Source organism: Chelonia mydas, chromosome 8 (assembly GCF_015237465.2).
Source record: "Chelonia mydas isolate rCheMyd1 chromosome 8, rCheMyd1.pri.v2, whole genome shotgun sequence".
Taxonomy (NCBI): Eukaryota; Metazoa; Chordata; order Testudines; family Cheloniidae; genus Chelonia; species Chelonia mydas.
The window spans coordinates 106074960-106101597 of NC_057854.1; the positions used below are offsets into that span (position 1 = coordinate 106074960).

The 26638-nt window shown below is 54.1% G+C and overlaps 1 protein-coding gene across 19 annotated transcripts in view; it reads left to right on the forward strand.

Moving 5' to 3' along the window:
• The first annotated feature begins 6250 nt into the window (after positions 1-6250).
• The window catches only part of ELOVL1 (ELOVL fatty acid elongase 1), a 32238-nt gene continuing 11850 nt past the window's right edge, over positions 6251-26638 (forward strand). For 2 of the 19 annotated variants that reach the window (XM_037906058.2, XM_043552838.1), the window contains exons 1-2: positions 13844-13966; positions 15269-15343. The gene's annotated coding sequence lies outside the window, so the exon portion shown is untranslated. Of the gene's footprint in view, positions 6482-13843; positions 13967-15268; positions 15344-19441; positions 19632-25755; positions 25936-26638 lie in introns of those variants that run through there. The other 17 variants (XM_037906048.2, XM_037906054.2, XM_037906049.2 and 14 more) reach the window with 16 other exon arrangements.

Sequence of the window (26638 nt, forward strand, 5' to 3'; positions counted from 1 at the left end):
CAGCCCACCTTCACCCACACGGTCTCACCCCTCATCGGCCCTGTCAAGGTTCCTTCCCCACTCTGAACTCTAGGGTACAGGTGTGGGGACCTGCATGAAAACCCCCTAAGCTTATTTTTACCAGCTTAGGTTAAAACTTCCCCAAGGTGCAAACTATTTTACCTTTTGCCCTTGGATTTTATTGCTGCCACCACCAAGCGTCTAACAAATATATAACAGGGAAAGAGCCCACTTGGAAACGTCTTTCCCCCCAAAATCCTCCCCAACCCTACACCCGCTTTCCTGGGGAAGGCTTGATAAAAATCCTCACCAATTTGCATAAGTGAACACAGACCCAAAACCCTTGGATCTTAAGAACAATGAAAAAGCAAACAGGTTCTTAAAAGAAGAATTTTAATTGAAGAAAAAGTAAAAGAATCACCTATGTAAAATCAGGATGGTAAATACCTTACAGGGTAATCAGAGTCAAAACATAGAGAATCCCTCTAGGCAAAACCTTAAGTTACAAAAAGACATGAAAACAAAACAGGAATATACATTCCATTCAGCACAGCTTATTTTATCAGCCATTTAAACAAAACAGAATCTAACGCATATCTAGCTAGATTACTTACTAAGTTCTAAGACTCCATTCCTTTCTGTTCCCGGCAAAAGCATCACACAGACAGAGAGAACCTTTGTTTCTCCCCCCTCCAGCTTTGAAAGCATCTTGTCTCCTCATTGGTCATTTTGGTCAGGTGCCAGCGAGGTTATCCTAGCTTCTTAACCCTTTACAGGTGAAAGGGTTTTTCCTCTGGCAAGGAGGGATTTTAAAGGTGTTTACCCTTCCCTTTATATTTATGACAGGCCCTGACCCCCACCCCTGTAAATTTGAACACCTCCACTAATTTCAATTCCTGGGGAAAACACTGTTCCCCTGTCACTCTGCTGGTCACTTCCCCACCCCGCTTTGCTTTGCAAATATTAGGTAAAACACAACAGGCAGCAATAACAGTGGGAATATTTGGATCACTGAGATCCAAACTAGCCAGGAGGCAGCACCAGCATCCTTTCAATCTACCAAATGCATTCAACTGTCATTTGGCACCTGTTCAAGCAGCAGTCGTTGCTGCTTTCCAGGTGCCCAGTGTATAGCTTCATGAGCCGGGGAAGCAAGGCATAGGCTGGTCTCCAAAGGTCACTATCTACGATGCAGCCCCACTGATATGAATCTGCCAGCCTGAGAAAAATGTCCCTGCTTGCACCTTTTCAGACAATCCAGGAGTAAAGCTGCGAGCTTCATGCACCTTCCCCACTGATCTGTTCAGGATCCACACTTCTGACAGAGAGATGGCAAGAACTTGGAAACTGCTTATGGGCTGTAAGAGAGGAACTGTGGGGATTGTTTTGAAAGCCACAAAAATAGCAGATGATGGGTTGGAGCAAAGGCAATTGGGAGAACATGACCTCAAGCTCCTAGTGTTATTCTACACACACTGCAAAAATGCCCCACAAGGCAGTGTGCCATATGGTGGTGCAGGGGACACTGGGACCTCTACCCACAGGGCAGCACATCTTTTGCCAGGACAGCTTCTCACCATAAGGACATATGGCACTGGCCAAGGCAAACAAGTGTGAACACACTCTGGTGACATAGTAAGGTCAGTAGCTGTATGCTGGCAACTGGTAAAGCTTTCTAAGGTAGACATGGCATTGGGTGTCTTGCTGCTTTGGTTACACTTATGGTGTGAAGGCTTTCTTCATAATTAGAGCTAGAAACAATTGTTTTTAAATTAAAATTGAGGTTGTGGGGCTGTGTCACACGGGTCTCTGCCTATAATTTGGGGTGCATGTGTCGTGCACTTTCTCCCTGTGACAGAGAAGAGTGTCTCCAATCAATGAAACCCCAAACCCAGCTTGCTCTGAAAGGTCCGTCTCCAGGTCCCTGTGTGAAGCAATACGTTTCAGACTGTTGAGCGCTGTCACCTCTGCTGGGATGCTGCGTGCTCCTCCTGCTTCTGCTCTTGTGGGTTTGTGTTTTCCAGCAGTGCCTGAGAGCTCCCCGTGGGCTCAGCACTGAACAAACATGTGTTAAGAGGACAATCCCTGCCTCAAGCACTTACAGTTTATAGGGCACCAAAGGTAGGTGGAGCAGAGCGTGGTGGGTGTGGTCATAGAGGAAGGAGGTTAACTGCTCAAGCACACTGCATTTTAGCATAATGATTTATGGCTCCCCTCTTCTTGGCCAATACCAGCTGGCAGAGGCCTGCAGGCATCATGCCCCAGATGAGTTTTCAGAGGAATATGATGGCCGTGGCAAAGCAGATTTAGTCAGAAGTTTCCACAGAGGGACCAGGCAGTGTGGGAGGAAGCATGAAAGTGGCTGTGGGAAAAGCTGTCAGCATGAAGGTGATGGTCAATGTCACCATGAGCCATTAGAGCATCTAGGTATGGTGCCTGCCCTTCTCTCAATGTGCTGTCTCTGGCACCATTGTGCTTGGTTTAAGGCAGGGGTTCTCAAACTGGGGGTTGGGACTCCTCAGGGGGTCGTGATGTTATTGCATGGGGGGTTGCAAGCTGTCAGCCTCCACCCCAAATCCTGCTTTGCATCCAGCATTTATAATGGTGTTAAATATATTTAAAGGTGTTTTTAATTTATAAGGAAGAGTCGCACTCAGAGACTTGCTATGTGAAAGGGGTCACCAATACATTGCTGAGTTAATGACAAATGTCTGGTCACCACACAGCAGGACCCTCCCACATGGGAACCTATGAGGGGATGGTCGGTATGCTGCTACTGCCTGTGTGTTGCTTGGAGCATGTCTACATGCAGATGAAGGTGTGGATTTAAACTGATTTAGCTGATCTGCTGGAAAGAGGCAGTGCGGACACTTTAATTTCAGTTTAAACTGCATTGGTTTCAGTTTGGTTTAAACTGATTAGGAGCAGGTTTAAATTACACTGCAGTAAGAACATCCACACCCAGGTTTGCACCAGTTTGACTACACTGATATCGGTGAAAATTTGTGTGGAGACAAGGCCTTGCAGACATCTGAACATGACCTCCTTTGATTCATAAGCCTAAAGCCAGAATGGACCATTAGATTAGCTAGAGTGGGGTGGGGGGGAGGTATTTTTTCAGCTTTGTGTGTATAAAAAGATCTTCTACACTTTCCACAGTATGCATCTGATGAAGTGAGCTGTACCTCACGAAAGCTTATGCTCAAATAAATTGGTTAGTCTCTAAGGTGCCACAAGTACTCCTTTTCTTTTTGCGAATACAGACTAACACAGCTGTTACTCTGAAACCTTACTCCCAATATATCACAGCCAGAGAATTACCCTGTACGGAACCAAATTTATTGTGTTTGACTGATGTCTTGTCAGGACAGGGAAACTGACTGGCACTAACTTTAACCCTTACAATAATAAGCTATTAATAATAATAAACTATTCTGGAATAGCTCCCTGTCATTGTATTCACTTTAGTCTTTAAATCGCTCTATTCAGGCATAATCAATGCACTCCCCTAGTGGAGTAAAATCACTTTTATTCCAAAATAGCACCCACAGGGGAGCTTTCCTGCAACAACCATCCTGGTCTACAAAGAGAAATGACTAACCCTAAAGCATAACTTGTGTTTGATAAGTTTCAGAGTAGCAGCTGTGTTAGTCTGTATTCTCAAAAAGAAAAGGAGTACTTGTGGCACCTTAGAGACTAACAAATTTATCTGAGCATCACCTACAGCTCACTTCATCACTGAATGCATCCGATGAAGTGAGCTGTAGCTCACAAAAGCTTATGCTCAAATAAATTTGTTAGTCTCTAAGGTGCCACAAGTACTCCTTTTCTTTTTGTGTTTGATAAAAGCATCTCCTCCAGAAAGGCGTCCAGTCTGGTTTGAAGACATCAAGAGATGGCCAACTGTTTGTCTCAGTCGATGAGCCGGTCCAGCAGCTGACAAACACATGATGTGGACGCAAGGCAGGAGTGTGTATGAGCTGCTCTGTTCGGGTATCTGCTCTCTCTCACACGTGTGATAGTGCTGGACTGATGGGACGAGGGAGGGGAGCAGTTATAAAGAAATTTAGTTTGGACTCACCCCACCAAACAGTACAGTGCAATACTTGGATAGTGAGCTTGTGACCAAAAGCAAGAGAGAGAGCAATAGCTAAGAGGCACATGGATCCTGGAACATGCTCTGATGGGCCATCAGAGGACTGGTACTAAGGACTCCTGGGGTTTATTACTGGTGCTGGAAGTGGGGTATTGACCAGTAGCCAGAGCAGGAGTGTGTGATCAGGACTCCAAGCTTCTGTTCCCAGCTCTGACCCTGAATTGCTGGGTGACTATGGGGAAGTTTCTCTGCTGTTCTTCCCAGCTGCACACAGGGGTTAATCTGCCAGCCGCCCCACAGGGGTTGAGAGAGCAATAATGTTTGGTGGCTCTGATGAAAGATGTTCGGTTTAAATGCACAGTTGTGTTATTAGATTCTTGGTAGCACCCCTGGAGCTAGAGAAGTGCGGAGATGTGCTGTGGGGGTACAAGCAGGGGGTGTGGCCCTACCGAACTCTGGAAGTGAGGTCAGTGCTCCCAGTTCTTGGACAGGACGGAATGGTAAGCAGGCTAGACCAGGCTCCAGGACTGGCTGGGGAAGGTGATTAACCTCATGAAATCCCCATGGGCTGGGTGGCCCTGAGAGCTGCAAACTGGAGTGTGAAATCAAAGGAAGCAACCAGTCCTGCCCCCTCACCTACTTTGGGGGTGACTCTGTGTTTCCTACTTCCTCAGTTTAGGGGAATGACTCAGGGTGGAGCGACAGTTCTGCCAGCAGCCAAATCCTCCTCCCCCCCAGCACCTCCTGCCTGCTGGCGGCCCTGCCGATCGGCTCCTCCCCTTACCCCCCAGCACCTCCTGCTGATCAGCTGTTCAGCGGTGGGCAGGAGGCGCTGTGGGGGAGGGGAAGGAGCAGGGGCTGGAAGAGGTGGAGTGAGGACGGGGCATACTTGGGGGAGGGGGCAGAATGGGTGGGAAGGGGGGGAGGAGCAGAATGGAGGCAGGAAGAGGCAGAATGGGGGTGGGGTGTCGAGCACCCCAGGGGAAATCAGAAAGCCGGCACCTGTGGTGTCCCATCCTGGCAGACGATGACCTGGCCTCACTTTCACTTGTCATCGCCCGACTGGGCTACTGGCAGGTATGAAAGCACTAGGGGTACAGAACGCTGCAGTGCCCGCTCAGTAACTCATGCCACGCCAGCACTTCAAAGGCCGGGTCAGTGCAACTAATCCTCCTGGGGACTAATCTGAGCCCAAAAACTCAATGGGAAGAAGAAACGCAGGGAACAGGAAGAAATGAGAGAGCCCAAGCGGGGAGAAGGTAACAAGACACAGTTGCAATGGAATATGGCTAGAAACAGGCCACTGCTATTTGGGGCCGTAGGGGCAGAGGCATCAGGGAAGGAAGGTCATTGTCTCTCTATACAAAGCCCTCTCAGGTAGATAGGCACAAAGTGGAGGCAGTTCAGAGAACAGCAAGAAAGTGAGGGGCTGACATATTGAACGGGCTAGAAAACGCAGAGCTTGGCTGTGCGGCCATGAAGGGGAGCATCAGGAGTGAAAGGACCGAGGGGAGAGACGAATTCTGCTGGGTGGGAAAAGGAGTTAATGGGCGAAATTAAGAGAGGGACAATTTAGGCGGAGCATCAGAGGCAAACTCCCTGATGGGAAGCTGTACCAGGCTGGGGATTTAGCACCTCAGGGAGCCCCTGCACTAGGGTCTTTTAAAACGGGGCTGCCCCAGACCCAAGGAAACGGGCAAAGAGGAAAAGGCCCTGCCTTGGCAACGGAGATAGACTCAGCTGGTCTTTTGTTGTTCTTTGTTCGGTGTTTGTACAGCGCCTAGCACCGCCGCTGGCTCGGGCTCCTAGGTGCCCTGGTACCACAGGTCACAGGCCTAAATCATCAGGAAGCTCTGGAGGGTCTCAGACCCGAGCGCACGAAGTGGGGGCTCTGCGCCACGGGCCGGCCGGCCGGGGCACTGGCTCGCACTAACCCTGGGCCGGGCCGAGCCAGGCGAACGCGGGCAGGCGGCGGAGCTCCAGGCTCGGCCCCGCCAGGGCTCGGCCCCGGGCCCCTCCAAGCAGCACGCCCAGGCGGGCGGGGCCGCAGCGGGGCGAGCCCGGCTTGCAGCAGGCGGGCCAGGCTCCGCCCGCGCCGTGCGCCCCCGCGCCGCGAGGGGGCGCTGAGGGGCGGCTCGCTCCGCCCCGCCCCGCCCCGCCCCGGCCGCCGGGCCAATCAGCGGCTGCCGAGCGCCGGGGGCGGCCCCTGAGCGCTGGGGTGACGGCGCGAGGCGGCCGCGTCGCCAGGGCAGGAAGCGCCGCGAGCTCCGGGCAGCGCCAGGCGGGTGAGTCCCGCTGCGGGCAGCGCCGGGCCCGGCCTCCGTCATGGCCGCGGCTCCCGGGGGCGCAGGACCGGACCGGGGCGGGGCACTCAGCATTACCTGGGTGGGGGCACAGGGCAGGGTATTCTGCGTTACCGGGAGGGCAGGGGGATGGGGCACAGGACCGGGGCGGGGGACTCGGCATTACCTGGGGGGGGCACAGGGCAGGGTACTCTGCATTACCGGGGGGGGGGGAGGGCAGGGGGATGGGGCACAGGACCGGGGCGGGGGACTCGGCATTACCTGGGGGGGGCACAGGGCAGGGTACTCTGCATTACCGGTGGTGCAGGGCAGGACAGAGGGATGGGGGCACAGGGCCGGTCCCCGGCAGGGCAGGGTACTCGGCATTACCTGGGGGGGATGAAGGGGGGGGGGGGGGAGGACAGAGAGCTGGTCCCCAGCAGGGTGCTCTCTGCATTACCTGCGGGGGGGCACAGGGCAGGGTACTCTGCATTACCGGGGGGGTAGGGCAGGGCAGGGGGATGGGGCACAGGACCGGGGCGGGGGACTCGGCATTACCTGGGGGGGACTCGGCATTACCTGGGGGGGTTGAAGGGGGGGGAAGGGCATACAGCTGGTCCCCAGCAGGGTGCTCTCTGCATTACCTGGGGGGGGCACAGGGCAGGGTACTCGGCATTACCTGGGGGGGGGATGAAGGGGGGGGGGAAGGGCATAGAGCTGGTCCCCAGCAGGGTGCTCTCTGCATTACCTGGGGGGGGCACAGGGCAGGGTACTCGGCATTACCTGGGGGGGGGATGAAGGGGGGGGGGAGGGCATAGAGCTGGTCCCCAGCAGGGTGCTCTCTGCATTACCTGCGGGGGGGCACAGGGCAGGGTACTCTGCATTACCGGGGGGGTAGGGCAGGGCAGGGGGATGGGGCACAGGACCGGGGCGGGGGACTCGGCATTACCTGGGGGGGTTGAAGGGGGGGGAAGGGCATACAGCTGGTCCCCAGCAGGGTGCTCTCTGCATTACCTGGGGGGGGCACAGGGCAGGGTACTCGGCATTACCTGGGGGGGGGATGAAGGGGGGGGGAAGGGCATAGAGCTGGTCCCCAGCAGGGTGCTCTCTGCATTACCTGTGGGGGGGCACAGGGCAGGGTACTCTGCATTACCGGGGGGGGGTAGGGTAGGGGGATGGGGCACAGGGTCGGTCCCCAGCAGGCAGGGTACTCGGCATTACCTGGGGGGGGGGTATGAAGGGGGGGGAAGGGCATAGAGCTGGTCTGCAGCAGGGTGCTCTCTGCATTACCTGGGGGGGGAATGATGGGGGGGGGGGGAAGGGCATAGAGCTGGTCCCCAGCAGGGTACTCTCTGCATTACCTGGGGGGTGCAGGGAAGGGGCACAGGGCTGATCCCTGGCAGGGTGCTCTCTGCATTACATGGGGGGTGGGGGTTGCAGGGCTGGTTCCCAGCAGGGCAGTGAGGGGGTTGCGTGGGGAGGGTACTCTCTGCACTGCCAAGGTTGGGGAGGGGCTATGCAAGGCCAGCCCCCAGTGCGGGCTGAGCACAGCTATGCAAGAGCATAGCTGGGGATCTGATTCCCAGCACTGATCTCTTGCTGGAAGCCCTTGTGCTGAGCTCTTGGGAGAAGAGCAGGGTGGCTCCTAATGGGTGAGATGCTGCCCCCTGTCACTTGCTGGGGAAGGGGATGTGGGTCTGGTCCATTTCCCTCCAGCGCTGCACATGGTGCCCCTGTGGTTGGCAGTAATAGTGTATTGGTCTGAGTCATCAGGGATTGGAATTGGCCAGGGAAGAGCTTCAAGACTTCAGTTGATTCAGCCAGCCTTACAGAGACTGCTATGATCATCCACTCTGACCTCCTGCATAACACAGGCCAGAGAATCCCACCTACCGATTCCTGCACCAACCCCATAGCTCTGCTCTGGGCTATGGCCTAGCTTTTTGAAAGCCCTCCAATCTTCAGTTGGCATCAACTTTATCCGCTGCCTGGAGGAGACCCTTTCTCTCACTTGCGAAACTTTCCCAGGGCCAGGTCTGTGGCCAGGCTTAGACCAGCTATCCCTCTCTGTTCCTTTGAGAGTGGTTTCAGGTGTGATAACCCCTGCCCAGCAATACTCAGATTGAGGCTTGTGAGCCTCAAGTGGCTCTTTGATGTGTCTCCTGTGGCTTTTTGCAGCCCATGATATCAAACCAGTGGTTAATAATTGGATCACAGTCCGGATGCTTTTACTGTGTTGTTAGTGAACTGTAGTTGATATAATAACACTTGGTCAGTCACTTTGCTGTGTGTTTGTGTGTGTGTGTGTGTGTGTGTATATATATATATATATATAAAAATAATGCTTCAGTATGGCTATATAGTACTATAGTAAAGGGAGGGAAATGAATTCACACCACTGTGGCTCTTTTGGGTACTGTTGATTGCTAATCTGGCTCCTGAACCACTGAGGTCTGCGTATCATTGCTCCCGGGCCATGTCTACACCATGGGGTCTATAGTATACAGCTATCACACTGTAGCTGTGTCATCATAAGCCTGTAGTGTAGACGCAGCCTGCAGTGACAAAAGGGGTTTTTCCCATCACTGTAGGAGTTGCACCTGCCTGAGTGGCGGGAGCTGGGTAAACAGAAGTGTTCTTCCGTCAGCCTAGCAGCAGCTTCCCCCAGGGGGTAAGTCAGCATTGCTGGGGTGCACCCTGCACACTGTAGCTAGATCAATTTAAATTTAAAGTGTAGACCAGGCCTAGGTTAATGACAAGTCACCACAGGTGGAGTGAAGTGGGTGGTTGTGTGGGAGGAAATGGGACCAATAATCAGAGTAAGTTTATACATAGGTTAGTTGTGTGCCTGCTGCAACAAGTACCTGCTATTAGCTGATGGGCCCTGGAGGCCTCTTGACACAGAGGACTCTGGGTGGGATAAGGTGATGACTCTCAGAGTTTGTGCCAGAGCCAGCAGTGAAAAAGCGGGGAGGGATATGCTTGTGGGAAACAGCGAAGGATGGACATTGGCAGACCAGAGGCAGGAGACAATGATGCAATAAGATGATAGATGCAATAAGTGGGGCTGGGATAAGTCATGAGGGGTGTTCAAGGTGAGGATGAGATGCTTGTTTCTGAGGAAATAAGGAAGTGGAAGCCAGTGGAGGGACTTAAAGAGGGACTGGGAAAGGGTAGACAGAATTGTGACACACTGAAGTGATGCGCCTGGAAACTGATTTTTTGGCAGCAGTGTTGTGATTGGGGTCTGTAGCTGAGATGTGAGGTGAGGAGCAACTGGACAGAGGAAAAAGATAAAGATTTTTCGTGCACCCTCAAAGTGTGGCTCTCTGGGGGTGGGGGTGCTAGCTTAGCTCTCCAGTGCTGCTGCAGCTTGGGAGCAGGGGGGCTTGTAACATCTGAGACAATCTCTTCCCCTCCCCTTTGCTTTACATAGCTGTAGTAACACTGACACCTTACACTTACACTCTGCACAGCATGGGAATCCTCCTCTTGCCAAACTCAGGGCTCTGCAGAGAGTTCATGGCAGGGAGGCAAGGATGGTGTCCCAGTTAACCTGCAGGAAGTGGAGGACCTCACACTAGGAGATGTCTGAGATCCTGCAGCAAACATCCCTGCACTTGTGAAAGGTGTTATGGGATTCTCAGGCTGTCTACACTAGCGCTTTTGTTGGTATAACTTATTTTGCTCAGGGGTGTGAAAAAAAAATCACACCCCTGACTGACACAAGTTTCACCGACAAAAGCTCTGGTGTGCACAGTGCTATGTTAGAGGGAGACGCTCTCCTGCCGATATAGCTACCACTGCTCATTGGGAGTGGTTTAATTATGCTGGCGGGAGAGCTCTCTCCCATCAGCGTAGAGCGGCTACGCTGGAGACCCTACAGTGGCACAGCTGCAGCGGTGTAGTTGTTCAATATGTTCGTTAATAATCTGGAGGATGGCGTGGACTGCACCCTCCGCAAGTTTGTAGATGACACTAAACTGGGAGGAGTGGTAGATATGCTGGAGGGTAGGGATAGGATACAGAGGGACCTAGACAAATTAAAGGACTGGGCCAAAAGAAATCTGATGAGGTTCAACAAGGACAAGTGCAGAGTCTTGCACTTAGGATGGAAGAATCCAATGCACCGCTACAGACTAGGGACCGAATGGCTCAGCAGCAGTTCTGCAGAAAAGGACCTGGGGTTACAGTGGATGAGAAGCAGGATATGAGTCAACAGTGTGCCCTTGTTGCCAAGAAGGCCAATGGCATTTTGGGGTGTATAAGTAGGGGCATTGCCAGCAGATCGAGGGACGTGATCGTTCCCCTCTATTTGACATTGGTGAGGCCTCATCTGGAGTACTGTGTCCAGTTTTGGGCCCCACACTACAAGAAGGATGTGGAAAAATTGGAAAGAGTCCAGCAAGAATGATTAGGGGTCTGGAACACATGATTTATGAGGAGAGGCTGAGGGAACTGGGATTGTTTAGTCTGCGGAAGAGAAGAATGAGGGGGGATTTGATAGCTGCTTTCAACTACCTGAAAGGGGGTTCCAAAGAGGATGGATCTAGACTGATCTCTGGTAGCAGATGACAGAACAAGGAGTAATGGTCTCAAGTTACAGTGGGGGAGGTTTAGGTTGGATATTAGGAAAAACTTTTTCACGAGGAGGGTGATGAAGCAGTGGAATGGGTTACCTAGAGAGGTGGTGGAATCTCCTTCCTTAGAGGTTTTTAAGGTTAGGCCTGACAAAGCCCTGGCTGGGATGATTTAGTTGGGGATTGGCCCTGCTTTGAGCAGGGGGTTGGACTAGATCACCTCCTGAGGTCCCTTCCAACCCTGATATTCTATGATTGATTCTACACACAAGGGATTGGAGGGCTGGAGAAAATGCCTTAAGTGAGAGACTTAAAGAACTCCAATCTGTTTAGTTTATTTAAAAAAAAATCAAGAGGTGACTTGATTAGCATGTAAGTACCTTCATAGGAAGAAAACAGCAGGTACTAAAAGGCTCTCTAATCTAATGGAGAAAGGCACACAAGGACCAATGGCTGGAAGCTGAAGCCAGACAATCAAATTAGTAATTAGGCACAAATGTTTCCTACTGAGGGTGACCTACTACTAGGACAAACTCCCAAGGAAGTGGAGGCCTTTCTGGAAGAGATGCTTTAGTCAAGCACAAACTATTGGTCGCAATAGTGGGGTAAATGAATAAAATTATCTGGCCAGTGGTAGACAGGAGATCAGACTAGCGGTATGTCTACACTGCAATTAAAACCCACAGCTGGGCCATGCCAGCTGACTCGGGCTCATCGGGCTGTGGGGCTGTTTAATTCCACTGTAGGCTTCCGGGCTTAGGCTGGAGGCTGAGCACTAGGACCATGTGAGGTGAGAGGGTTCCAGAGATTAGGCTGGAGCCTGAGCCAGAATGTCTACAGCCCAATTAAAGAGCCCTGCAGTCTGAGTCAACAGGATGCCAAATTGCATAGATGACCTAATGGTTCCCTCTGGCCTAAAAAAACATCTGACTAAATAAAGCTACTGAAGTATCACAGGAAAGATGGCAGTTTCAGGAGCCCATGGCCAGTACACTGGGATCTGGACTCATTGAGGCCTTCTCTAGAAGAGGATTTAAAAGTGTAATGTATGCCTGTAAGATGTGTTGTCCTGGCTGGTGTTTGTAATGCGGGCTAGCATCACGCTTTTAAATATTAGTCTAGACAATACGTGGCGGGGAGAGGGTCCCCTGATGAGTCCCCACCCTACTCCTGCAGCACTGTACTTCCTAGTACCACACTGAGGCATTGGGGTCAATTCGGTTTTGTTACCATATCACACTATGAACTCATGTGTTCATTATCACACTCATGGTTTCTGCTTTCAAAGTTTCTACTTCCCATTAAATATTGGCTTGGCAGTGCCTAAACTTTCCCATCCCTCCAAGGGTCTCTAATTTAGGTAATCTATTTGGCTCCAGTCATTGTAGTATCTGGTGCTGCTGAGGAGACAGAGTGGAAATCAAGGCCCACCAAAGGGAGGCTCACAGGAAGGGTTAGAAGCCTCCACAGTCATACAAGGATCTCTTTGTGGATATCTATCTGAACTCTGAACCTTTGTATTCTCCCATCTCTGATTTGAACTGTAACTTTGCTCTGTTGATTGTGGAATTTGTGGCTCTTAACTGAGTTTGGCAACGGTGCCTCATAATGATGCAATATCATGGGATGATATGTGAAACAGAAGAGAGGATGGGGAGTGTTTGGTCTGAGAAGATCTTCCAGATTAACCTAGAGGTGGTGCCCTGAGAATTAAATATTTATGCTACCCTCCCAGGTCTGAGCATGCACCCTCCAGCAAGCAGTGCTAGCAGCCCCTTGTTATCTGGAAAGTTGTCCCTGTGTGTGGAGCCAGTTCCACTTGAAACCCTCTTGACCCAATAAGTCTCAGGTGTGTTGGTGGCCAAGGGGAGGGGGGCTTATAAAAGCTGGCACTTCCCCCTCAGCAAAGCTGGTAGATGGGGGCAGGGCACAATACGCACTTTGATGTATAGAATGCAAGAGTCAGGATGTGACCTGAATAGAGAGCTCAGTCCTGTGGCCTGCCAGGACCCCTGGGAATAACTGACTATTGGGGAGGGGGGGGTCCTGCCCCACAAGAGAGGGACACGAGGGTGACAGCAACAGAAGTCACAACCCAAGGAAGGGGCAGAAGTGGGCTGTGCCGCATGGAGGCTGGGAAGGCAGCTGTGCCTCCTCCCACAGGCCCCTCCACCTGAGCTTGGGGAGGCTCCTAGCCCCTGCTCCCTAATGTGTCCTGCCCCCTCACAGCCCTGCCCTGTCAGAGCCCTCTTCCGCTCCCCGAAAGCCCTGCCCTGCCCCCTCTGCTCCTGCCCCTTCAGAGCCCTCTCCCACTCCCCAAAAGCCCTGCCTCTCCCCCTGCCCCTGCCCCTTCAGAGCCCCCTTCCCCCTCTGCTCCTGCCCCAGCCCTGCTCCCTCACAGTCCTGCCCCTTCAGAGCCCCCTCCCCCATCCCTCCCCCTGCCCCTTCCCAGCCCTGCCCCTTCAGAGCCCTCTGCCCCAGCCCTGCCCCCTCACAGCCCTGTCCCCCTGCCCCTTCAGAGCCCTCTCCTGCTCCCTGAAAGCCCTGCCTGCCCCTTCAGAGCCCGCCCCCTGCCCCCTCTGGTCCTGCCCCCACCCCCTTCAGAGCCCTCTCCCTCTCCCCGAAAGCCCTGCCCCCTCACAGCCCTCCCCCTGCCCCCTCACAGCCCTGCCCCTCCCCCTCTGCTCCTGCCCCAGTCCTGCCCCTTCAGAGCCCCCTGCCCCCTCACAGTCCTGCCCCAACCCTGCCCCTTCAGAGCCCGCCCCCTGCCCCCTCACAGTCCTGCCCCAACCCTGTCCCTTCAGAGCCCGCCCCCTGCCCCCTCACAGCCCTGCCCCCCCCCGCTCCTGCCCCCCCCGTGGCCGGGGCGGGGCCGCCGCTGTGATTGGCCCGGGCGGCCCTGCCGTGGCGGTGCCCGGGGCCGAGTCGGGCCGTGCCCAGCGCCGGGGGCCGCCGCCCGCTCTCTGCTGCCGGCGGGAGGGAGGGAGGCAGGCGCGGCTCCGCGGCCGGTGAGTGGGGCCGGGCGGGCCGGGGGGCGGATGGCGCCGGGCCCCGCGCTGGGGAAGGGCCCGATGCGCGGCCGGGGGCGCCGGGGCCGGGCCGGTCCGTTCCGGGCCGCGGGGCCCTGCCAGAGCCGGGGGGGGACAGGGCCGGGCTCGGTTCCCGAGGGCCCCCCGGCCTGGCCCTTGGGGGGTCCCGGTGCCCGCCCGCCCCGCGGAGCCGGGCCCTGGGGCTCGCTCTGTGCGGAGCCGGGTGCCGCAGCCGGGCCCTGGACCCCTGGACCCGCTGCCCCTCGGCCCCCAGAGCCAGAGCCGGCCCCGCAGCGCGCCCGGCCCGGGGTGCGGGGCGCGGCCCAGCCCTGCTTGGGTCCGGTCGCGGCCGCGCGCAGCCTGGGGGCTGGCGCCCCGCTGCCGCCTGGCCCTGGCCGGGAAGGAGCGGGGGAAGGGACGGGGGGGGCGCCGGGGGGCAGCATTTGCCGTGCCTGCAGGTTCGGGTTGGAGGTCACGAGCGTGACCCCGAGTCCCTGCGGAGAGGGGCTCTGGCTGGCTTTGGGGGGAAGCCTGTTGGCCTCGGGTAGCCGGCTCAGCTGGGGAGAAGGTGTTGCTGTGGCTTCCTGGAGAGTGGCCATCCTTGGGGAGGGGGTGGCTGGGTGGCTAAACGGGCCTGACTCTGTTGTGTGCTCCCACTTGGTGCAGGGACGGCACATACGTGTTCCCCTTGTGCAGAAGGCTTCACCGCCTGTGCCGGCCGCAGGCCCAGTTCTGACCAGCGCCCCTCCCTAGGTGCAGCCTCCAGCACGCAGGGTGAAAATGCGTGTGTCCCAGGCGTGAGCTGGTGTCCTTTCAGTCTCCAGGCACACATCCTGCCCTGCTGTAATGCTGCATGCTTGCCTCAGGCCAGGTGCTCCAACAACAGGAGCTGCAAATGTCAAGTGGGTGGCACAGATTCCTCTCCGGGCTTGCCCTCTGTTCTCTCCAAGGCAAAGGAGCCCAGTGCCATCTTATTCTTCCTCTTCGTTCACACCCTTGCTTGTCTCTGCTACTCCCAGTCCTCCCCTCTGAAATTTACTCTTGTCTCCCATCTCGTATACCTGGCCTTCTTTGGCAGCCTTGTCACATACCTGATGGCTCTACCCCTTCTGAGCACCTCGCTCTGCCTGCATCATCTCTCACCTGGGCTACTGAAGCTCTTCCTGAGGGCCACCCCAGTTCTTCAGTGCTGGACCATTCTCCTTGACCCCAACAGTTGCTACTGCTTCCCCCTCCCTTAGTGGGTGCCTTGGTTCTAAGGGAGTTCCTGTCCTGTTACAGCTAACAACACATCTGTGACCCGGAGAAGAATTCAGGGGCCCGTTCCTAAGAGAGGCATCTTTGATTGGAGAGAAGGTAAAATTCAGCTGGGGCTGCACCAGTGGGGCCCCTGTCTTCTTGGTTTCAAATTCATGCCTCCTGCACTCTGAAGCCAAAGCTGGAGGGAAGCTGCATGTGCTGTATAAATAAGGCCCCTGGACCCAGGTGGATAGGTGGCTGAGGGCAATTGTTTGGGGACGCAGAAGGTCGGATCTTCAATTGGGAACAGTCACATGTGACAGTGCCCACCTCTTGCTGCAGGGCAGCATGCTGTCCCTTTGCAGCTGAGCCTGCAGCAGGTGCCATGCACAGACCTCTGCATTGCAGGGCAAAGGCACTCTGACTCTTGTCATTGCCTGACTGCGTTGTAGCACGAGAGCTCCTTCTCCCTTCCAGGCCACTGCATCAATGTTCCATTGAGAGATTCCTCCTCCCCTCCCTGTTGTGCTGGATGGCAGTGCCAGGCCTTGTGCGCTGCCTGTAATAAAACATTGACTTTCATGAGCTCCAGCTCGCGTAGGTGCATGGCCTCTGTGTGGGTTTCTCTCCGGAACATCTGTGGGAAGGAGGCTCTTGGGACCCTTGCAGCACTAGCACTGGGAGGCCAGTGCCAGACTCTCGTGAGGCTTGTGGCTTTATCGTGCACAGGGGATCTGTGCTGCTGCTTGTGTAGGGAGGGGGAGAAGAATTTCTAATCTGGACCACATAATTCAGTAGCTGTCAGCCCCCACTCCTGGGTGGGACTGCGGGTGACTCGGCAGTTTACTGTCCCGCTTCTTCCCCCTCTGCATGTGCTTGTCTTTCCTTAGAGCCTTCTTGGGATGTGGTCAGCATGTGTGGTGGGTGAAGTGGGGCTGTACACAGAGGCATTGTGGAGCTGGTGGGCAGTTCTTGTATGTGCACCTGGGCTTACTCCTGCTGCCTGGCAACAGGAGTGGCAGTCTCTCTGCCGTGCTCTGTACAGCTGCCCCTGGGATGACTCGCTTTGTTTTGGGTACTTTAATAACTAGTGAAATGGGAGAGTTCAGAGACGCTGGAGGCAGCAGCCTGGCAAAGAAGTGGCTGTGGTGGAGAGGGGTGAAATGAGAGAGGCAAGTGGCTGCAGGGGCGATAAGCAGACTGGGCTGATAGACGGGAAACTCCTCCTGTCAGGGAGCTAAGGAAACTTGCCTTGGGAAGGTCTCTGCCCCAGGCCTGAAGGGCAACAACCACTGTGTGGGTGGCAGGCATGTATCCTGCTGCTGCGGGTTACAGGCTCTGGGCTGGGCCTCTTTGCACCTTGCAGAATGTGGGCAGGGCAGATCCTGGGCTCGGTTGTGCTGACCTTCCAGCCAGACCTGCTAAACAGCTTCCCAGGTATAGAGGGCTCCCTGAATCAAACTGCCTGCCTAGTGGCTAGGGGCTGGAGTGACACTGCTGGACACTGCCTCATGATCCTGGGTAGGCAGACAGGTGCTAGAGGGGCTCAGCTAGCATGCTGAAAATAGCTGTGTGGACATTGTGGCTCTGGCAGCAAGTCAGGCTAGCCATCTGAGCTCAAGCCTGGGCAGTTATGCTTGTGCTTGGGTGGATAGCCTATGGGAGTGTCTACACTAGAAATGCTGCAGTGTAGACACTATCGCAACAGAAGGGGTTTTCTGTCTCTGCAGTAAATCCACTTCTCCAGGAGCTGGTAGCTAGGTTGATGAAGAAAAGTCGAGTTAGCCGTGTCTACACTGAAGCTTAGGTTGGCTTAACTATGTCTCTCAGGGGAATGAACTTTTCCTACTCCCTGAGCAATGGAGCTAGGTCAACATAAGTTTGTAGTGAAGCTCTGCCCAAGGCGCAGTGTCCATACAGCCATTCTTAGCATACTAGCTTGAGCCCTGCTAGTGTGAGTCTGTCTGTCTGGGCTAGGAGGCTTGCTTCCTGATGCAGTGTAGACATGCCCCTAGAGCAGGGGTAGTCTATTTTTTGTCACGGTCCAAATTTCTTGGTCAACATATAGTCAAGGTCCAGACTCTGGAGGAAAAAAATAATTTTTCTCTGTCTCTCTCTCTCTCCCCCCCACCCTATGATGATAAGTAAATAAGATTTTGGGGTCTGCTCAAAAGCATCTGGCAGTCTGGATTTGGCCCACGGTCCCCCTGTTGACTTCCCCTGCCTTAGAGGTTAGTGCATACCGGTCACCCTGCAATTCTTTGTTCCAGTGACAGTGCCCAGCCTTCAGAGTAACATACTGGCTCCAAGCTGCTACATGCTGCTTTCTCTACCACACCACATGGTGTGGAGCTGCCAGGCCTCTGCTGGGTTCTGGTCTGTGCAGTTTCAGGGGGAATGAGGGGAGGAGTAATGCCGCTAGGTATGGGAATTAGATGGTCCCCCAGGGCAGAGAGTTGCGTGGGAGGAAGCACAAGACCCAATTCCCCACTCACTCCAGAGCAGGTAGGACAACTTGTTTGTTTGTGGGGGAGTGGGTAGCAAGCCTTGTGCTTCCTGAATCTCTGAGCCATGCTGAGTGAGTCTTCCTGGTGCTGTGCGAGTTGGGGGGAGGCCCAGGGTCTCTTTCAGGTTGCATTGTCTACTCCCCCCATGTTGGTCTGGATTCAGGGGAACCGCCTATATGCCCCACAGGAGTAGTAGCAGGGAGAGAGCATTCTCTCCCTGAACCTGGCCTGCATACGGACTGAGCAGGGCAGGTACAGGCACTGATCCTCCTGCAGCGATGGGGAGGGATGAATGGTGTTCTGTGCTCTGCTCTTCCCCAGTGCTGCAGAGCCATGAGGAGCATAAACCCTCAGAGAGGCTCTGGAAGAAACCTCCACATGTTCAATTAGATGGTGGCCTGCCTGAGCCCTGCCACTGCACAGCTGCTGGGGCAGAGGGAGCTCTCTGGCTGAAATGTCTTGCCCTTTCCTGTCAGACGGGTGGAGCAAGTTTAGATGCCTCTGGAAAAGAGCCAGTCCCTAAGAACAGGAACTTCTCCATGCCGGGAAGAGCAGAGATGCTAGGCTCTGGGAATGCAGTCATCCCTGCTGGCCCAGAGTGCTGGGGAAGCTGTCACGTTCTGCTAACAGCAGTATGAGTTTGGATGCTATACTCTCCTGCCTTCTTGGAGCGTTCTCTAGCTCCAGTGGAGGAGCGGGGGCTAGAGAGTTTGTGGACATGCCTAGGGGCAGGGGATCTCATGGGTTCTTCATTTCCCGTCCTGTGCCCTGTGAAGGCATCATTATGGGAGTAAGTTCACTCTGATCCTCAGAATGGATCAGGGTGGGCACTTGTTTATTGGGAGTGAAACCTGAGAGCCTGCTGTAGGAAACTACCTTGCTTTGATGCCAGGTATGGTCAGCTAGCTTGCTCCCTGTGGCCTTATAGCATCACTTAGTCTATGATCCTGGTTGTTGCCTATAGGACACCTGGGATGGCTTATCTCATCCCAGCCTGTGATATGAAGGTCAGTCCGTGTCTCCCAGGCTCTTCCTGGGGCCCCTGGGAATATGCAGTCAGGTTCTGGGCTGATCGGTGCATCCCCATGGGCATCAAATCCAAAGGTTGCCGTGGATCATGCTTTTCTCTAGTGATCGGTGGGAAGAGTGGGGCTGCAGGGAGGGCAGGCCTTTCCTGTCCCTGTTGCACAGGGTCAGCCTGGGTGCTGATCCCAGCTCTGCCTCTATGGCCTTGACCTGTCAGTCTCTCCATTGTTGAGGTAGGGGCTGGGGAGCCTGTGTGAAGATGCTCGTGTGCCTTGGGTTTATTGGGACACATGACTTCCCCATAGGATTGGAGCCCCACCTGAGTGTTATCAACACAAAATGCCCTTTGCCCTACATAAAGGGTGTGTGGGGAGGGGAGAGGAGAGATGCTGGCTATGGGGAAGTGACCTCTCAGAGCAGGGTGTGGGGGCCTGGGGTGTCAGATGTTGCAGAAGTGCATTCCATAGCCTAGTTCTGGCTCCTAAGTAAACTTTCTTTCTCCCTTCTCCACGCTCCCTTTGCTGGCTGATAGCTGCATTCTGCTGGGAGGTAGATAGCCCTCAGGGGAGGTTGTGCTTGCAAAGGGAGAGGCATCTCTTGGGTAGTCAGGGCTGATCCCAGGGTGGGGTTTCAGTCCTTAGACAGAGCCCTCGAAGTCTTTCTCCTGCTTCTTGCTTTCCAGACCCTTTAGTGTGCCTGTGCCCTTCTTCAAGCTCTCTGTTCAGTCCCTGTCGAAGTACGATGCTGCAGCCAAGGCCGAGCCAGGCCAAGAGAGTGGAGTAGTAACTGCTAACTACAGGGGCTGTCCCAGCAATCAAATTGAAGCCTTGCAGCATGGAATTTGCACTTGTGTATGTTTTCAAATAACCGAGGTGGGTGCTGGTGAAGCCCTGTCTGTTCTCACCCAGTAGTGGGCTCCCCTGGGGCTTTGGGCCAGGGAATGGGACTTCCGGCTCTGCCTCTGGAAGCCTGTCCGCCTAACCCATGTACCTGTCAGGAAGCTGTTCCCCTTGGGACTTAACTGCACTCTTCCCTTTCTTGTAACACTGTTCCTCCACACACACTTCCCCTTCTACCCCAGCTAGTTTTGCTCTGCCTTGGCCTCTCCACTCTTTCAATATTTGTATAGAGCTGCTGGGATCCACCTTCTTAATCATCATTGGGCTGGGCTGCCTGTGGCTGTGTAGTCTAATCACCTGCCCACACAATTGTTGTTGATTACTAGCACAGTGTTGGAGATTCCACACACCCCATAGACTGCAGGCAGTTCAGGGCAGGAAGAGCTCTTGCTCTGTTAACACTGATCTCATCCCTTCCTGCTCCCGATGCTCTGGCCAAGCCTCTCTGGTTGCTGCTCCCTTTTTTACCTTTGCTTGTTTCTGATTCTGTGCCACTGCTTGAGCAGGCTGTGTTCAGACGTATTAGTGCAGCTGCTCATCTTGATAGACTCACTGCTGTGAGGCAATGAGAATTGAAGGGTACGTCTACACTGCCAAAAAAGATCCGTGACAGGGAGTCTCAAGAGCCTGGGTCAATTGATTTGGGCTTGCAGGGCTCAAGCTAGAGGGATAAAAATAGCAATGCAGATGTTCCCGACCAGGCTCTGAGACCTGGCTGTGTGTGTGTGGTTTTTTTTTTTTTGTTTTTGTTTTTTCCCACCTCCCCACATACACACAGTCTCCGAGCTCAGGCTCCAGCCCAAGCAGGAATGCCTGTACTGCTATTTTTTATCCCCATAGCACAAGCCCTGCAAGTATGAGTGAGTGGACCTGGGCTCTGAGACTTGCTTCTGCTCTCTTCTCTCCACACCCCCTTTTGCTCTTTTCTAAGATTTCATTCAAGGTCCTTGAAGGGCTTTATAAACATTCCTGCAGCCTGCCCAAGTCCTTGAAAGGCAAGGAAGTGATATTGAAACACCACCCCCTTCACAGATGGCGAAACTGACTTGCAGAGATGGGAAGTGACTTGCCTAATGTCACTTGGTGATTCTGCAGTAGAGGCAGGAATAAAATCTAGACCAACTGACTCCAGGCCTGTGCTGTAACTGCACAGGCTCCTTCTTCTTAGCAATGGGGCTGGCTGCCAGTTGTGTTTTTTTGCAATCCCAGACCCTCCCTACCCATATGGAGTTTATTAAACACTCCCTGTTAACACTTGTGCCTTGTGAACTTTTGAAATCCAGTACACTAGAGGAACAGATGCAGAGCATGCAGTCAGTTCACTAGTGTGATGCCACCAGCCCTGAGCTAGCTTAACATTCTTGGGTTCTAAAGAAGTGGGTTTTTTACCCACAGAAGCTTATGCCCAAATAAATCTGTTAGTCTTTAAGGTGCCACCGGACTCCTTGTTGTTTTTGTGTGATGTAGGAATCTGTTTGGTTAAGGGTGTTCTCCTGCAGAGATCTGTGTAGGGAACTCCCCCAGGAGTTCACTGACCTGGGGGTTTGAGTATTTTGGTCCAGCAGAACTCTTCAGTCTTTTTCAGACTTGCAAACCTGCACCAGGCATGTGGAATCAAATGGTAGGAAGGGAAAGCTCACCTTTGCCCTATTTTAAAGCTGCTGAACTTGTTCTGCCAGACTTGAATCCAAGAGGTTGGTGCCATGGTGCTGGAGTTTTTTGCTAGGTACAGGAGACTGCTGAGTTGTCTTCATGGCATCTCCGTAGCTACTCTGGGAGGCACAAGTCTAAGCATCTCCGGGTTGCAGTCTGATTTTTTCAGGAAATGACACTGCTGGAGGGTTTGCTCCTTGGGCAGACACTCCAAGCAGCCTGATCGGAGGCTGGAGTCCTTGGCTGCTTCCCGCCTTTCTGAGAGTTAGAAATCTCCTCATGTGTCAGGTGCTGCTGGGGCTGTAGGGAACAATGCTGAATTCAGTGCCTTTTTCCTCACTTTGGTCTGTTGCTCCAACCCGCTAAGGGGTAGACGTTGAGTAAGGTTTTGCCCCGACCACACTGGGGGAAGAGATGGGCTTGGCTGTCCCATAATACTCAGCATGGCAACTTCTGAATGTAGTGTATCCTCAGCATGATGGTACTGCTTGGCCTTTGCTTATTCAGTCCCTCACCTGTATAGAAGTGCTTGGGCAGCACCCCATGGCTGCTTCTGTGAGCGACCTAATCGTCGGCCATGGCTGTTTGCCATTGTGACAAAGCAGGACTGTTCTTAATGTTTCCTCTGAATAGTGTGGGGGTGCCTCAGTTTCCCTTATGCAGTTCTTAAGTATCTAGGGGGTGGGATAAGGGTGTACGATCGTTGCAGAGCCCTAGAGGGCAGGTGTGTGCAGGGGTCTGGACACAGAGAATGGCCGACACCCTGTTTCCTGGCAACTGATGGCCTGGGCCCTTCCCCCTGCAAGGTGAGAGCTAAAGGGTTGGAGAAAAAGGAATCCGGTGACCTCCTAGCCCGGGAAAGGGACAAAGCCCAGAGGAGGGGGGGCTGGAGAGAGTTTTCAGTTTGGGGCTGGCTGGGGACATGGAGTGAAGGGCAGACGGGGTTGTCTGGCTCACTGCCCCCCAAAATGGACCCAGCTGAGGGGTCCTGTTCTCTGTACCTACAAGCTCTGTTTTAGACCATGTTCCTATCATCTAATAAACCTTCTGTTTTACTGGCTGGCTGAGAGTCCCGTCTGACTGTGGAGTTGGGGGGCAGGACCCTCTGGCTTCCCCAAGACCCCGCCTGAGCAGACTCCCTGGGGGAAGCGCACGGAGGGGCAGAGGATGCTGAATGCTCCGAGGTCAGACCCAGGAAGGTGGAAGCTGTGTGTCCTGAAGACAGGCTGCTCCCAGAGAGGAGACTTCCCCAGAGTCCTGCCTGGCTTCGTAGGGAGCAGTTCCAGAGCATCGCCCAGGGACTCCGTGACAGCCGTGTACTAAGTCAGTCTCTGACTTCCCTCCAGCTCATCAGCCTCTCCAGTACTGAGGTGCCTGGAGTGCAGTGCACTACCCCAAGTGCAGTTGCACTAGTGCTATGCATATAGGGGTGACCGTTCTGATGTGTAGTATCCAGGTGTTGATCTTCCCTTCCCGGCTGGGCCATGAGACCTCTGCCTATGCAACTCTTAACCCCATCTGCCTCTGTTGCTGTCATACTATAGTGCAACCCCCTGTCTAATCTCCTGTTGCCCTCTGCTGGGTATTCCTAAAGGTCCCATGACTGTGACCTGTGTGCTGTCAGCATTCCCACTCGTGGGCCCCTCCCTCCCTCTGATTTGCTTTGCTTTGGCTTGGTCTACATTAGCAACTTATGTCTGTGTACCTATGTCGCCCAGTGTAGGCAGCGCTATGTCAAGGGGAGGGCTTCCCGCTCAGCACAGCTGCCGCCTCTCGGGGAGGTGGAGTACTTAGATGATTGGGAGAAGCTCTCCTGTCAGTGTTGGAGTGTCTTTGCTTAGGTGCAACAGCGGTGCAGCTGCATCAATGCAGTGTTAAATGCAGACCTGCCCACAGTGACAGGTCTGTCACTTTTCCAGTCAGGCTGCCCTGGTACAGTGTTTCAGTGGAGTTAATTGGGGAGGGGAGTAAGAAATCAATTCCCACCCCTTCAAGGTCCTATTTATAATGTTGGGGGGCGGGGGGGAGCAGGGCTCTTGAGCCTGGAATGGAGGAGGACAAGGTCAGCTGTGGTAGGGTTGCCTGCCCTTCAAAGTGGGATGTAAGGCAAGTTCTGTCACTTGGGTCGGGGGAAGACAAGGGGAAGTCCTGGCCCTTGACAGCATCCCTGTCTTCTCCTGGCTGCCACCTGCAGCCACATGGGGTCTAGATTCTCCTCCGACGGTAGAACTGGCTCCTGCTGCCAACTGCTCCTACCGTTTTAAAGTGCTTGGCTGTTTTCAGTGCATTGCTCTTCCTAGGCAGCAGAATCTCTGTCCCTGCTCAGCCAGCACTAACTGTGTGTGAGATACTGGGCCTTACCTCTGGGCTGGCACCAGGTGCTGCAGCCCTCCTCATCAGGGCAGTGACTCATGAATGGCATGCTGAGAATGCACGTCTCAGGGAAAGAGATGCCCTGCTGACTTCTGGGGTGATAGGAAATGTGATGTGAGGCCTTTGAGCTTCGTGCTGGGCTTACTCTGAGGGCAGGCAATTCAATAATTCCTAGAGCAGATCTGTTAGAAAACAATCCAATCTTGATTCAGAATTACAGGTGATGGAGCATCTACCATGACCATTGGTACATTGTTCCACTGTCAGAAATGTACACCTTATTCCTAGCTTCAACTTCCAGGCACTGGATCGTGTTAGACCTTTCTCTGCTAGACTGGAGAGCCCATTATTAAATGTTTGTTCCCCGTATGGATAGTTAGACACTGTGATCAAGTCACCCCTTAACCTTCTCTTTGTTAAGCTAATGGATTGAGCTCTGACTCTGTCACTATAAGGCAGGTTTTCTAATAGTTTAATCATTCTTCCGGGTGATAGCAATAAGGCTTTGATTATATTGCTGAGCTGGCAGGCAAGATGTCCTAAAGAGCTCTTGCTCTATGGATGTGTCTTCAGGGGAGTTAACTCACGTTCTCTGCACTTAGTTTAGGTAGAGGATTTTGCAAAGGTTTCTGGGGGCATATGCTGTGGTCCATAGCTGGCATGTTGTCCCTGAACTTCAATGGTGTGTTTAATTCAAATTGGCTGGTTGGGGGTAGGGCTGGGAGTTGCAAGGACTAATGCAATCCTTGGATGTAGAAATGGGAATCTTGAGGAGTAGGTTATTCTCTCTCGTTGTTACACCAGTGCCAAATACGCTGGGTAGAGTCTTGCTGTCCACAAGCCAAAAAAGATCTGGAAAAATTGGAGGGTGCTCAGAGAAGATCCCTGGGAAAGATTAAGGCGTTATTTTCCAATACTTTATATTGAGAGACTCAAGCTAAAGAGCCTGAGCTCCTTGTCATACTGCAGGTCGGGGGTAATTTGATTACATCTGTAAGTACCTCCATGGGGAACAGATGCTTGATAGTAGAGGGCTCTTCAGTTTGGCTAACCAGTCTACCACAGTGCAATGGGTGGAAGCTGAAGCTAGACAAATTCGGACTAGAAATAAGGTGCCGAGCTGGAACAATCAGGGTCATTAACCATTGGGACAGCTGTGGTGGGTTCGCCATCCCTGGAAACGGCTCAGTGAAGTTTGGATGCTTTCAGAAGAGATGCTCTAACTCCAGTACAGCTGTTGGAATTGAAGCAGGGATTAATACAGGGCAGGGCTCCGGCCTGTGTGATGCAGGAGGTTAGACTAGAGCGACAGTTGTCCCTTCTGGGCTTGGAATCTATTAATGTGAGTCGTGCTAGCATGTGTCCAGAGCGCAGAATGGCCTGTTAGCACCACATGAATGCCCCTCGTCCTCCAGTGCCTTCCCACGATTCCCTTCTCCCCCATGCCCACCAGGACAGACCAACTCTTCCACAATTCGCTGGGCAGAATTCATAGTTCACCTTCCTGCAGCAAAGGAGCTTGGGTGAACTTTGTAGCAAAGGCAAGCCCTCACGTAGGTGCCGTGGGGGTGGGGGGATTGAACAAGTTGCCCTCCCCGCACACCCTGGCCCCAGACAGCTCACCAGTGGTGGATGCTGAAGGGGGGCAGTGGCTATACAGATTGGTGGGGTGGGGTCACTCTTGCTGTAACTGTGCCCCGTGGAGGAGGAGCTGCTGCCCCTGGGGTGGGCATTGTGAGCCGAGCAGTGATTCTCTAGGAGAGAGCTCAGTGCCATCTCTCCTATGTGCCAGTGTCCTCCCTGCCTGGTTGCTGGGGGCTGGCATCGCCCATCGTGTGGGGTCTGTCTGTGCCTTCACTGGGGCCCTTCACTGTGCCAGAGGCTGGGGCCTACCCTGCCCAGTGGCTGCAGAGAGGGGGGCTGTTGTCTGTAGAAGGTGGGTGGGTGGAGTGTGTCTTTTGGCAGGAGAGCTGTGGGAGCTCCCTCTCTGGGCTGGCTCTGACTGAGTGTGTCAGAGCTATGCCAGTCACACTCTCCCCTCCCTTCCTGTCCCACTCACCCCTCAGGCAGGTGGCGGAGGGCACTGCAGATGACTGTCCTCAGAGCTGTTCCACGCCTGCTGTCCCGTTTCCAGGAGAGCATCTGGCTTGCTGTGTGCTTGGTAGAGTGAGCTATGTGGGCGACTGTCTGGCAGTGCAGGAGCTTCACACCTGGAGATGATCTTGTTCCTCCAGAGGGGAGCTGGAATGAGGTCAATAGGAGCGCTGTGGGCTGGGAAGTGCTGGGGCTGTGTGGCTAGCATCCTCCAAGGCCAGGGGTAGGTCCTGGGGAGCTGTGCATGGGATTTGGACACCAGCAAGCTGGTATCCGGTTGTCTGAGCTGGCAGCCTTCACCCAGCCCTGCTGCTCTTCTGCCTTGGGTGCTGCTGCCCGGGGGCTGTGTCCCTCCCTGGCTGGGGCCTGCAGAAGCTCAAAGCTTTATGCTCAGCGTTCTAATGGCCATTGATGTCCCAGGACCCATGTGCTGTGGCCCCTCCCTTCTTTGCCCTTGTCCTGGCAGGAATAACTTCATTTTGCTCAGACCTCCAGCTGTTGGGTACGTGAGCAGCAGGGAGGGGTGGTGGTGCCATGGCACTGTTCTGGCTCTGTTGTGTGAGGGGTGGGATCACCCTGACTAGCTTTGGGTGAGTGCTTGAAGGAGTGGGGTGAGGGAATCGGACTGAAGCCACATGGAGGGCTGAGGTCTCTCTTCAGGCGTGTGAAAGATTGGGTATGGCCAGGGTCTGGGAAGAAGCCCCTTTTGCATGGGGAGGGGGAAGGTAGCGCTGCGGGGTGCAGATGGCCCAGCTCTGGGGACTGGGTTGGCGCAAGTGGCTTCTCCATTGCAGCGAACAGAGTGAAGCTGTTAGGTGTGGCTGGCACTGAGCCCTGGCTGCGCAATGGCACAGAGGCCT